Here is a 12,123-nt window from a genome sequence, read left to right as displayed (position 1 = left end):
ATATTAATGCATCGTACCTTTTTAATTCCCAGAAGGACCTGGCCTGGAGCTGTGTGCATGATTGTCTTCCATGCAGAGCATTCCAACACAGAAGAGGACTTGTGACTACTGCCAGATGTCCAAGGGAAAGATGCTTCGGAGATGAGACGGTACTACATATTTTATGGACTTGTTCTTTTGCACGACAAATATGGACACGAATTTTTCCTTTATTGCAAAAAATGACGGACATCAGAGATTTGACTTTTGAGGCTGTTTTATTCGGGTATGTGGAATGTCCCACCGTCAATAAGAAGATCATCGCATGGAAGACAATCAGCACAGTCAAGGAAGCTCTGTGGAAGGCCAGGAACATCCTTCTTTTTAAGCATGATGTTTTATCTGTGCAGGATGTTATAGATTTGGCTTTTAGTGATATGTATCTGTATTATATTCTGGACAAGAAGAAAAATGTCATTTTATCGAAACAGTGGTTTGTAAAGGAGTGGAACTCCGCAATTTAAAGGACCAATTTTTGTATATAATTTATAGGTTGAGTGTAAAGGAATTGTGGATAGTGTTCTTTATAGGAGTGAAGCCCTGCAGTGTAAAGGACTTGTAATATGTAGACTGCTTACTATATGTAATACAAATGTAAATGATGTTTTGATATTTTGTAATTGAGATACAGATGTAATCACAGAAAATGTTGTAAAATGGAATGTTTTTAATGTAATGTACTTTTATATCCAATAATAAACGGGTGTACCTTGTTTTAGGTACTTCCAAGTTAAAAAAAAAATCTGTTCTTATCAGTTTAATATCTGATACGTCCCCTATCTGGGGACCATATATTAAATGGATTTTTAGAACAGGGAGATGGAAAAAGAGCTTGCTCTGTCCACTCCACGCATTGACCTGGTATTGCAGTACCTCCAGGAACGGTGCACCCCTTCTTAACCCAGTTTCCAAAAGCAGAACTCGATTCACCTGATTCATATTAGCCCGATTAGCGAATTGAAATGAATTTTTATCTAACACACTTTTTACTTGCTTTATTCATCCAAATAGCAAACTCATCACCACTCAACTTCACCAACTCTGCTATGTCCCGTGCAGTATCTTGTTGTCAGTCTAATCTAGATCATGTGTAATTGAATGGAATAGATCCCTTTTGGACAAAGTGGAGTCAGATGCTGCAGTGACCACAGGTGTGAGAGGATCTACAATTGGCATCTGGTGTTATCTCTCTGCTTCCACTCCAAATAAAGTTACCTGTTGTTACCTGAACGTCAAATACTAAGAATGGGCGGCCTATGAAAGAATTAGTACTTTCATTAAGTATACTAAACCGGCTAATTGGGAATAGACAAACTGTAAAAAGCCCTCTGAGAAAGCCCCTCTCTAACCTTTGTTAGTAAGCTTTTCTGTAGCCTGCCTGTTGATGTATTTTCGGTTTGAACAGTGCACAACATGAAGAGACGGAACACTGGCGGCTTGTCACAATGCCCCCCGATGACATCACAATAGCGCTGCTGCCTAGAAAACAAGCTGCGCAGAAGAAGTTGTTCTTTGGGTGGGAGGGTGGGCTAGTGGAAGGAGGGGGCAATCTCTTTTTTTCCCGGGTGGTAGGGGGATGACAGGAGAAGGGAAGCGGGTGGTGAGAAAGGTACAGAGGGCAGGGTTTGGGGGCTGGGAAGGAAAGGGAAAAGATTAGGGTTTGGGGATGATGAAAGGGCTTTCTACGGGTAAGGATGGCAAAGGGTGGCAGTGACGGAAAGTCAGGCAACCTGTCCTGTCCGTCTTTTTGTATCGTGAATTGGAAAGACTGCAAGGGGGAGGGGAGTTGCTTGCGCCCTAAAGGAGGAGTTATTCAGATTCATTGCAGTGGGCGGCGGCTGCAAAACGCACCATTCTTCTTGTTTTTGCTCTGCAAAGCAGCCTTTTCAAGGGTTGGCTTGGGTGACAAAATGTCTTGTGTAGGCGTGGGTTTGTCTCCCTCTCGCTCTCTCTCCCTAAGATGTGTCCGGCATAGGCCAGGGTGCCACTCGAGGCCCAAACCAATTCTGGTTATCGCTTCTCGGCCTTTTGGCTAAGATCAAGTGTAGTATCTGTTCTTATCAGTTTAATATCTGATACGTCCCCTATCTGGGGACCATATATTAAATGGATTTTTAGAACAGGGAGATGGAAAAAGAGCTTGCTCTGTCCACTCCACGCATTGACCTGGTATTGCAGTACCTCCAGGAACGGTGCACCCCTTCTTAACCCAGTTTCCAAAAGCAGAACTCGATTCACCTGATTCATATTAGCCCGATTAGCGAATTGAAATGAATTTTTATCTAACACACTTTTTACTTGCTTTATTCATCCAAATAGCAAACTCATCACCACTCAACTTCACCAACTCTGCTATGTCCCGTGCAGTATCTTGTTGTCAGTCTAATCTAGATCATGTGTAATTGAATGGAATAGATCCCTTTTGGACAAAGTGGAGTCAGATGCTGCAGTGACCACAGGTGTGAGAGGATCTACAATTGGCATCTGGTGTTATCTCTCTGCTTCCACTCCAAATAAAGTTACCTGTTGTTACCTGAACGTCAAATACTAAGAATGGGCGGCCTATGAAAGAATTAGTACTTTCATTAAGTATACTAAACCGGCTAATTGGGAATAGACAAACTGTAAAAAGCCCTCTGAGAAAGCCCCTCTCTAACCTTTGTTAGTAAGCTTTTCTGTAGCCTGCCTGTTGATGTATTTTCGGTTTGAACAGTGCACAACATGAAGAGACGGAACACTGGCGGCTTGTCACAATGCCCCCCGATGACATCACAATAGCGCTGCTGCCTAGAAAACAAGCTGCGCAGAAGAAGTTGTTCTTTGGGTGGGAGGGTGGGCTAGTGGAAGGAGGGGGCAATCTCTTTTTTTCCCGGGTGGTAGGGGGATGACAGGAGAAGGGAAGCGGGTGGTGAGAAAGGTACAGAGGGCAGGGTTTGGGGGCTGGGAAGGAAAGGGAAAAGATTAGGGTTTGGGGATGATGAAAGGGCTTTCTACGGGTAAGGATGGCAAAGGGTGGCAGTGACGGAAAGTCAGGCAACCTGTCCTGTCCGTCTTTTTGTATCGTGAATTGGAAAGACTGCAAGGGGGAGGGGAGTTGCTTGCGCCCTAAAGGAGGAGTTATTCAGATTCATTGCAGTGGGCGGCGGCTGCAAAACGCACCATTCTTCTTGTTTTTGCTCTGCAAAGCAGCCTTTTCAAGGGTTGGCTTGGGTGACAAAATGTCTTGTGTAGGCGTGGGTTTGTCTCCCTCTCGCTCTCTCTCCCTAAGATGTGTCCGGCATAGGCCAGGGTGCCACTCGAGGCCCAAACCAATTCTGGTTATCGCTTCTCGGCCTTTTGGCTAAGATCAAGTGTAGTATCTGTTCTTATCAGTTTAATATCTGATACGTCCCCTATCTGGGGACCATATATTAAATGGATTTTTAGAACAGGGAGATGGAAAAAGAGCTTGCTCTGTCCACTCCACGCATTGACCTGGTATTGCAGTACCTCCAGGAACGGTGCACCCCTTCTTAACCCAGTTTCCAAAAGCAGAACTCGATTCACCTGATTCATATTAGCCCGATTAGCGAATTGAAATGAATTTTTATCTAACACACTTTTTACTTGCTTTATTCATCCAAATAGCAAACTCATCACCACTCAACTTCACCAACTCTGCTATGTCCCGTGCAGTATCTTGTTGTCAGTCTAATCTAGATCATGTGTAATTGAATGGAATAGATCCCTTTTGGACAAAGTGGAGTCAGATGCTGCAGTGACCACAGGTGTGAGAGGATCTACAATTGGCATCTGGTGTTATCTCTCTGCTTCCACTCCAAATAAAGTTACCTGTTGTTACCTGAACGTCAAATACTAAGAATGGGCGGCCTATGAAAGAATTAGTACTTTCATTAAGTATACTAAACCGGCTAATTGGGAATAGACAAACTGTAAAAAGCCCTCTGAGAAAGCCCCTCTCTAACCTTTGTTAGTAAGCTTTTCTGTAGCCTGCCTGTTGATGTATTTTCGGTTTGAACAGTGCACAACATGAAGAGACGGAACACTGGCGGCTTGTCACAATGCCCCCCGATGACATCACAATAGCGCTGCTGCCTAGAAAACAAGCTGCGCAGAAGAAGTTGTTCTTTGGGTGGGAGGGTGGGCTAGTGGAAGGAGGGGGCAATCTCTTTTTTTCCCGGGTGGTAGGGGGATGACAGGAGAAGGGAAGCGGGTGGTGAGAAAGGTACAGAGGGCAGGGTTTGGGGGCTGGGAAGGAAAGGGAAAAGATTAGGGTTTGGGGATGATGAAAGGGCTTTCTACGGGTAAGGATGGCAAAGGGTGGCAGTGACGGAAAGTCAGGCAACCTGTCCTGTCCGTCTTTTTGTATCGTGAATTGGAAAGACTGCAAGGGGGAGGGGAGTTGCTTGCGCCCTAAAGGAGGAGTTATTCAGATTCATTGCAGTGGGCGGCGGCTGCAAAACGCACCATTCTTCTTGTTTTTGCTCTGCAAAGCAGCCTTTTCAAGGGTTGGCTTGGGTGACAAAATGTCTTGTGTAGGCGTGGGTTTGTCTCCCTCTCGCTCTCTCTCCCTAAGATGTGTCCGGCATAGGCCAGGGTGCCACTCGAGGCCCAAACCAATTCTGGTTATCGCTTCTCGGCCTTTTGGCTAAGATCAAGTGTAGTATCTGTTCTTATCAGTTTAATATCTGATACGTCCCCTATCTGGGGACCATATATTAAATGGATTTTTAGAACAGGGAGATGGAAAAAGAGCTTGCTCTGTCCACTCCACGCATTGACCTGGTATTGCAGTACCTCCAGGAACGGTGCACCCCTTCTTAACCCAGTTTCCAAAAGCAGAACTCGATTCACCTGATTCATATTAGCCCGATTAGCGAATTGAAATGAATTTTTATCTAACACACTTTTTACTTGCTTTATTCATCCAAATAGCAAACTCATCACCACTCAACTTCACCAACTCTGCTATGTCCCGTGCAGTATCTTGTTGTCAGTCTAATCTAGATCATGTGTAATTGAATGGAATAGATCCCTTTTGGACAAACTGGAGTCAGATGCTGCAGTGACCACAGGTGTGAGAGGATCTACAATTGGCATCTGGTGTTATCTCTCTGCTTCCACTCCAAATAAAGTTACCTGTTGTTACCTGAACGTCAAATACTAAGAATGGGCGGCCTATGAAAGAATTAGTACTTTCATTAAGTATACTAAACCGGCTAATTGGGAATAGACAAACTGTAAAAAGCCCTCTGAGAAAGCCCCTCTCTAACCTTTGTTAGTAAGCTTTTCTGTAGCCTGCCTGTTGATGTATTTTCGGTTTGAACAGTGCACAACATGAAGAGACGGAACACTGGCGGCTTGTCACAATGCCCCCCGATGACATCACAATAGCGCTGCTGCCTAGAAAACAAGCTGCGCAGAAGAAGTTGTTCTTTGGGTGGGAGGGTGGGCTAGTGGAAGGAGGGGGCAATCTCTTTTTTTCCCGGGTGGTAGGGGGATGACAGGAGAAGGGAAGCGGGTGGTGAGAAAGGTACAGAGGGCAGGGTTTGGGGGCTGGGAAGGAAAGGGAAAAGATTAGGGTTTGGGGATGATGAAAGGGCTTTCTACGGGTAAGGATGGCAAAGGGTGGCAGTGACGGAAAGTCAGGCAACCTGTCCTGTCCGTCTTTTTGTATCGTGAATTGGAAAGACTGCAAGGGGGAGGGGAGTTGCTTGCGCCCTAAAGGAGGAGTTATTCAGATTCATTGCAGTGGGCGGCGGCTGCAAAACGCACCATTCTTCTTGTTTTTGCTCAGCAAAGCAGCCTTTTCAAGGGTTGGCTTGGGTGACAAAATGTCTTGTGTAGGCGTGGGTTTGTCTCCCTCTCGCTCTCTCTCCCTAAGATGTGTCCGGCATAGGCCAGGGTGCCACTCGAGGCCCAAACCAATTCTGGTTATCGCTTCTCGGCCTTTTGGCTAAGATCAAGTGTAGTATCTGTTCTTATCAGTTTAATATCTGATACGTCCCCTATCTGGGGACCATATATTAAATGGATTTTTAGAACAGGGAGATGGAAAAAGAGCTTGCTCTGTCCACTCCACGCATTGACCTGGTATTGCAGTACCTCCAGGAACGGTGCACCCCTTCTTAACCCAGTTTCCAAAAGCAGAACTCGATTCACCTGATTCATATTAGCCCGATTAGCGAATTGAAATGAATTTTTATCTAACACACTTTTTACTTGCTTTATTCATCCAAATAGCAAACTCATCACCACTCAACTTCACCAACTCTGCTATGTCCCGTGCAGTATCTTGTTGTCAGTCTAATCTAGATCATGTGTAATTGAATGGAATAGATCCCTTTTGGACAAAGTGGAGTCAGATGCTGCAGTGACCACAGGTGTGAGAGGATCTACAATTGGCATCTGGTGTTATCTCTCTGCTTCCACTCCAAATAAAGTTACCTGTTGTTACCTGAACGTCAAATACTAAGAATGGGCGGCCTATGAAAGAATTAGTACTTTCATTAAGTATACTAAACCGGCTAATTGGGAATAGACAAACTGTAAAAAGCCCTCTGAGAAAGCCCCTCTCTAACCTTTGTTAGTAAGCTTTTCTGTAGCCTGCCTGTTGATGTATTTTCGGTTTGAACAGTGCACAACATGAAGAGACGGAACACTGGCGGCTTGTCACAATGCCCCCCGATGACATCACAATAGCGCTGCTGCCTAGAAAACAAGCTGCGCAGAAGAAGTTGTTCTTTGGGTGGGAGGGTGGGCTAGTGGAAGGAGGGGGCAATCTCTTTTTTTCCCGGGTGGTAGGGGGATGACAGGAGAAGGGAAGCGGGTGGTGAGAAAGGTACAGAGGGCAGGGTTTGGGGGCTGGGAAGGAAAGGGAAAAGATTAGGGTTTGGGGATGATGAAAGGGCTTTCTACGGGTAAGGATGGCAAAGGGTGGCAGTGACGGAAAGTCAGGCAACCTGTCCTGTCCGTCTTTTTGTATCGTGAATTGGAAAGACTGCAAGGGGGAGGGGAGTTGCTTGCGCCCTAAAGGAGGAGTTATTCAGATTCATTGCAGTGGGCGGCGGCTGCAAAACGCACCATTCTTCTTGTTTTTGCTCTGCAAAGCAGCCTTTTCAAGGGTTGGCTTGGGTGACAAAATGTCTTGTGTAGGCGTGGGTTTGTCTCCCTCTCGCTCTCTCTCCCTAAGATGTGTCCGGCATAGGCCAGGGTGCCACTCGAGGCCCAAACCAATTCTGGTTATCGCTTCTCGGCCTTTTGGCTAAGATCAAGTGTAGTATCTGTTCTTATCAGTTTAATATCTGATACGTCCCCTATCTGGGGACCATATATTAAATGGATTTTTAGAACAGGGAGATGGAAAAAGAGCTTGCTCTGTCCACTCCACGCATTGACCTGGTATTGCAGTACCTCCAGGAACGGTGCACCCCTTCTTAACCCAGTTTCCAAAAGCAGAACTCGATTCACCTGATTCATATTAGCCCGATTAGCGAATTGAAATGAATTTTTATCTAACACACTTTTTACTTGCTTTATTCATCCAAATAGCAAACTCATCACCACTCAACTTCACCAACTCTGCTATGTCCCGTGCAGTATCTTGTTGTCAGTCTAATCTAGATCATGTGTAATTGAATGGAATAGATCCCTTTTGGACAAAGTGGAGTCAGATGCTGCAGTGACCACAGGTGTGAGAGGATCTACAATTGGCATCTGGTGTTATCTCTCTGCTTCCACTCCAAATAAAGTTACCTGTTGTTACCTGAACGTCAAATACTAAGAATGGGCGGCCTATGAAAGAATTAGTACTTTCATTAAGTATACTAAACCGGCTAATTGGGAATAGACAAACTGTAAAAAGCCCTCTGAGAAAGCCCCTCTCTAACCTTTGTTAGTAAGCTTTTCTGTAGCCTGCCTGTTGATGTATTTTCGGTTTGAACAGTGCACAACATGAAGAGACGGAACACTGGCGGCTTGTCACAATGCCCCCCGATGACATCACAATAGCGCTGCTGCCTAGAAAACAAGCTGCGCAGAAGAAGTTGTTCTTTGGGTGGGAGGGTGGGCTAGTGGAAGGAGGGGGCAATCTCTTTTTTTCCCGGGTGGTAGGGGGATGACAGGAGAAGGGAAGCGGGTGGTGAGAAAGGTACAGAGGGCAGGGTTTGGGGGCTGGGAAGGAAAGGGAAAAGATTAGGGTTTGGGGATGATGAAAGGGCTTTCTACGGGTAAGGATGGCAAAGGGTGGCAGTGACGGAAAGTCAGGCAACCTGTCCTGTCCGTCTTTTTGTATCGTGAATTGGAAAGACTGCAAGGGGGAGGGGAGTTGCTTGCGCCCTAAAGGAGGAGTTATTCAGATTCATTGCAGTGGGCGGCGGCTGCAAAACGCACCATTCTTCTTGTTTTTGCTCTGCAAAGCAGCCTTTTCAAGGGTTGGCTTGGGTGACAAAATGTCTTGTGTAGGCGTGGGTTTGTCTCCCTCTCGCTCTCTCTCCCTAAGATGTGTCCGGCATAGGCCAGGGTGCCACTCGAGGCCCAAACCAATTCTGGTTATCGCTTCTCGGCCTTTTGGCTAAGATCAAGTGTAGTATCTGTTCTTATCAGTTTAATATCTGATACGTCCCCTATCTGGGGACCATATATTAAATGGATTTTTAGAACAGGGAGATGGAAAAAGAGCTTGCTCTGTCCACTCCACGCATTGACCTGGTATTGCAGTACCTCCAGGAACGGTGCACCCCTTCTTAACCCAGTTTCCAAAAGCAGAACTCGATTCACCTGATTCATATTAGCCCGATTAGCGAATTGAAATGAATTTTTATCTAACACACTTTTTACTTGCTTTATTCATCCAAATAGCAAACTCATCACCACTCAACTTCACCAACTCTGCTATGTCCCGTGCAGTATCTTGTTGTCAGTCTAATCTAGATCATGTGTAATTGAATGGAATAGATCCCTTTTGGACAAAGTGGAGTCAGATGCTGCAGTGACCACAGGTGTGAGAGGATCTACAATTGGCATCTGGTGTTATCTCTCTGCTTCCACTCCAAATAAAGTTACCTGTTGTTACCTGAACGTCAAATACTAAGAATGGGCGGCCTATGAAAGAATTAGTACTTTCATTAAGTATACTAAACCGGCTAATTGGGAATAGACAAACTGTAAAAAGCCCTCTGAGAAAGCCCCTCTCTAACCTTTGTTAGTAAGCTTTTCTGTAGCCTGCCTGTTGATGTATTTTCGGTTTGAACAGTGCACAACATGAAGAGACGGAACACTGGCGGCTTGTCACAATGCCCCCCGATGACATCACAATAGCGCTGCTGCCTAGAAAACAAGCTGCGCAGAAGAAGTTGTTCTTTGGGTGGGAGGGTGGGCTAGTGGAAGGAGGGGGCAATCTCTTTTTTTCCCGGGTGGTAGGGGGATGACAGGAGAAGGGAAGCGGGTGGTGAGAAAGGTACAGAGGGCAGGGTTTGGGGGCTGGGAAGGAAAGGGAAAAGATTAGGGTTTGGGGATGATGAAAGGGCTTTCTACGGGTAAGGATGGCAAAGGGTGGCAGTGACGGAAAGTCAGGCAACCTGTCCTGTCCGTCTTTTTGTATCGTGAATTGGAAAGACTGCAAGGGGGAGGGGAGTTGCTTGCGCCCTAAAGGAGGAGTTATTCAGATTCATTGCAGTGGGCGGCGGCTGCAAAACGCACCATTCTTCTTGTTTTTGCTCTGCAAAGCAGCCTTTTCAAGGGTTGGCTTGGGTGACAAAATGTCTTGTGTAGGCGTGGGTTTGTCTCCCTCTCGCTCTCTCTCCCTAAGATGTGTCCGGCATAGGCCAGGGTGCCACTCGAGGCCCAAACCAATTCTGGTTATCGCTTCTCGGCCTTTTGGCTAAGATCAAGTGTAGTCCCTTCGTTGGGTTTGCCTTGGTCTTGGCTGGGAGGGGCCCGGGCTTGCACAACCGCCGGCCTCGGGGATTGTTGCGCCTTTTGGTGCTTACGTCCCCTTATGGCTGGTGGTTCCTGGGCTCGGGAGGCGATCACCTGCGGCACTGCGCTTTTGTGTGGTGGCCGATGACCGTTTTCTGAAATTTGCGGATGAAATCTCATCTGTTCTTATCAGTTTAATATCTGATACGTCCCCTATCTGGGGACCATATATTAAATGGATTTTTAGAACAGGGAGATGGAAAAAGAGCTTGCTCTGTCCACTCCACGCATTGACCTGGTATTGCAGTACCTCCAGGAACGGTGCACCCCTTCTTAACCCAGTTTCCAAAAGCAGAACTCGATTCACCTGATTCATATTAGCCCGATTAGCGAATTGAAATGAATTTTTATCTAACACACTTTTTACTTGCTTTATTCATCCAAATAGCAAACTCATCACCACTCAACTTCACCAACTCTGCTATGTCCCGTGCAGTATCTTGTTGTCAGTCTAATCTAGATCATGTGTAATTGAATGGAATAGATCCCTTTTGGACAAAGTGGAGTCAGATGCTGCAGTGACCACAGGTGTGAGAGGATCTACAATTGGCATCTGGTGTTATCTCTCTGCTTCCACTCCAAATAAAGTTACCTGTTGTTACCTGAACGTCAAATACTAAGAATGGGCGGCCTATGAAAGAATTAGTACTTTCATTAAGTATACTAAACCGGCTAATTGGGAATAGACAAACTGTAAAAAGCCCTCTGAGAAAGCCCCTCTCTAACCTTTGTTAGTAAGCTTTTCTGTAGCCTGCCTGTTGATGTATTTTCGGTTTGAACAGTGCACAACATGAAGAGACGGAACACTGGCGGCTTGTCACAATGCCCCCCGATGACATCACAATAGCGCTGCTGCCTAGAAAACAAGCTGCGCAGAAGAAGTTGTTCTTTGGGTGGGAGGGTGGGCTAGTGGAAGGAGGGGGCAATCTCTTTTTTTCCCGGGTGGTAGGGGGATGACAGGAGAAGGGAAGCGGGTGGTGAGAAAGGTACAGAGGGCAGGGTTTGGGGGCTGGGAAGGAAAGGGAAAAGATTAGGGTTTGGGGATGATGAAAGGGCTTTCTACGGGTAAGGATGGCAAAGGGTGGCAGTGACGGAAAGTCAGGCAACCTGTCCTGTCCGTCTTTTTGTATCGTGAATTGGAAAGACTGCAAGGGGGAGGGGAGTTGCTTGCGCCCTAAAGGAGGAGTTATTCAGATTCATTGCAGTGGGCGGCGGCTGCAAAACGCACCATTCTTCTTGTTTTTGCTCTGCAAAGCAGCCTTTTCAAGGGTTGGCTTGGGTGACAAAATGTCTTGTGTAGGCGTGGGTTTGTCTCCCTCTCGCTCTCTCTCCCTAAGATGTGTCCGGCATAGGCCAGGGTGCCACTCGAGGCCCAAACCAATTCTGGTTATCGCTTCTCGGCCTTTTGGCTAAGATCAAGTGTAGTATCTGTTCTTATCAGTTTAATATCTGATACGTCCCCTATCTGGGGACCATATATTAAATGGATTTTTAGAACAGGGAGATGGAAAAAGAGCTTGCTCTGTCCACTCCACGCATTGACCTGGTATTGCAGTACCTCCAGGAACGGTGCACCCCTTCTTAACCCAGTTTCCAAAAGCAGAACTCGATTCACCTGATTCATATTAGCCCGATTAGCGAATTGAAATGAATTTTTATCTAACACACTTTTTACTTGCTTTATTCATCCAAATAGCAAACTCATCACCACTCAACTTCACCAACTCTGCTATGTCCCGTGCAGTATCTTGTTGTCAGTCTAATCTAGATCATGTGTAATTGAATGGAATAGATCCCTTTTGGACAAAGTGGAGTCAGATGCTGCAGTGACCACAGGTGTGAGAGGATCTACAATTGGCATCTGGTGTTATCTCTCTGCTTCCACTCCAAATAAAGTTACCTGTTGTTACCTGAACGTCAAATACTAAGAATGGGCGGCCTATGAAAGAATTAGTACTTTCATTAAGTATACTAAACCGGCTAATTGGGAATAGACAAACTGTAAAAAGCCCTCTGAGAAAGCCCCTCTCTAACCTTTGTTAGTAAGCTTTTCTGTAGCCTGCCTGTTGATGTATTTTCGGTTTGAACAGTGCACAACATGAAGAG

The 12,123-nt window shown here is 45.9% G+C and overlaps 9 non-coding genes across 9 annotated transcripts; all 9 read left to right on the top strand.

Annotated features, from left to right (window-relative positions):
• Positions 1–748: 748 nt before the first annotated feature.
• On the top strand, positions 749–934 carry LOC142266511 (U2 spliceosomal RNA). Its single transcript, XR_012732586.1, has one exon. It is a non-coding gene; the product is annotated as a U2 spliceosomal RNA (small nuclear RNA).
• Positions 935–2,051: 1,117 nt separating this feature from the next.
• Positions 2,052–2,242, top strand: LOC142266472 (U2 spliceosomal RNA). Its single transcript, XR_012732550.1, has one exon. It is a non-coding gene; the product is annotated as a U2 spliceosomal RNA (small nuclear RNA).
• Positions 2,243–3,359: 1,117 nt separating this feature from the next.
• LOC142266471 (U2 spliceosomal RNA) lies at positions 3,360–3,550 on the top strand. The gene has a single exon (XR_012732549.1). It is a non-coding gene; the product is annotated as a U2 spliceosomal RNA (small nuclear RNA).
• A 1,117-nt stretch (positions 3,551–4,667) lies between these two features.
• LOC142266470 (U2 spliceosomal RNA) lies at positions 4,668–4,858 on the top strand. Its single transcript, XR_012732548.1, has one exon. It is a non-coding gene; the product is annotated as a U2 spliceosomal RNA (small nuclear RNA).
• A 1,117-nt stretch (positions 4,859–5,975) lies between these two features.
• On the top strand, positions 5,976–6,166 carry LOC142266469 (U2 spliceosomal RNA). The gene has a single exon (XR_012732547.1). It is a non-coding gene; the product is annotated as a U2 spliceosomal RNA (small nuclear RNA).
• A 1,117-nt stretch (positions 6,167–7,283) lies between these two features.
• Positions 7,284–7,474, top strand: LOC142266467 (U2 spliceosomal RNA). The gene has a single exon (XR_012732546.1). It is a non-coding gene; the product is annotated as a U2 spliceosomal RNA (small nuclear RNA).
• A 1,117-nt stretch (positions 7,475–8,591) lies between these two features.
• On the top strand, positions 8,592–8,782 carry LOC142266565 (U2 spliceosomal RNA). The gene has a single exon (XR_012732632.1). It is a non-coding gene; the product is annotated as a U2 spliceosomal RNA (small nuclear RNA).
• A 1,322-nt stretch (positions 8,783–10,104) lies between these two features.
• On the top strand, positions 10,105–10,289 carry LOC142266510 (U2 spliceosomal RNA). Its single transcript, XR_012732585.1, has one exon. It is a non-coding gene; the product is annotated as a U2 spliceosomal RNA (small nuclear RNA).
• Positions 10,290–11,406: 1,117 nt separating this feature from the next.
• On the top strand, positions 11,407–11,597 carry LOC142266564 (U2 spliceosomal RNA). The gene has a single exon (XR_012732631.1). It is a non-coding gene; the product is annotated as a U2 spliceosomal RNA (small nuclear RNA).
• The last annotated feature ends 526 nt before the right edge of the window (positions 11,598–12,123 follow it).

The sequence above is a fragment of the Anomaloglossus baeobatrachus genome, unplaced genomic scaffold (genome assembly GCF_048569485.1).
Source record: "Anomaloglossus baeobatrachus isolate aAnoBae1 unplaced genomic scaffold, aAnoBae1.hap1 Scaffold_2862, whole genome shotgun sequence".
NCBI classification, from domain to species: Eukaryota; Metazoa; Chordata; class Amphibia; order Anura; family Aromobatidae; genus Anomaloglossus; species Anomaloglossus baeobatrachus.
The sequence above is the reverse complement of the archived record's forward strand: the minus strand, read 5'-3'. Positions and strand labels throughout refer to the sequence as shown.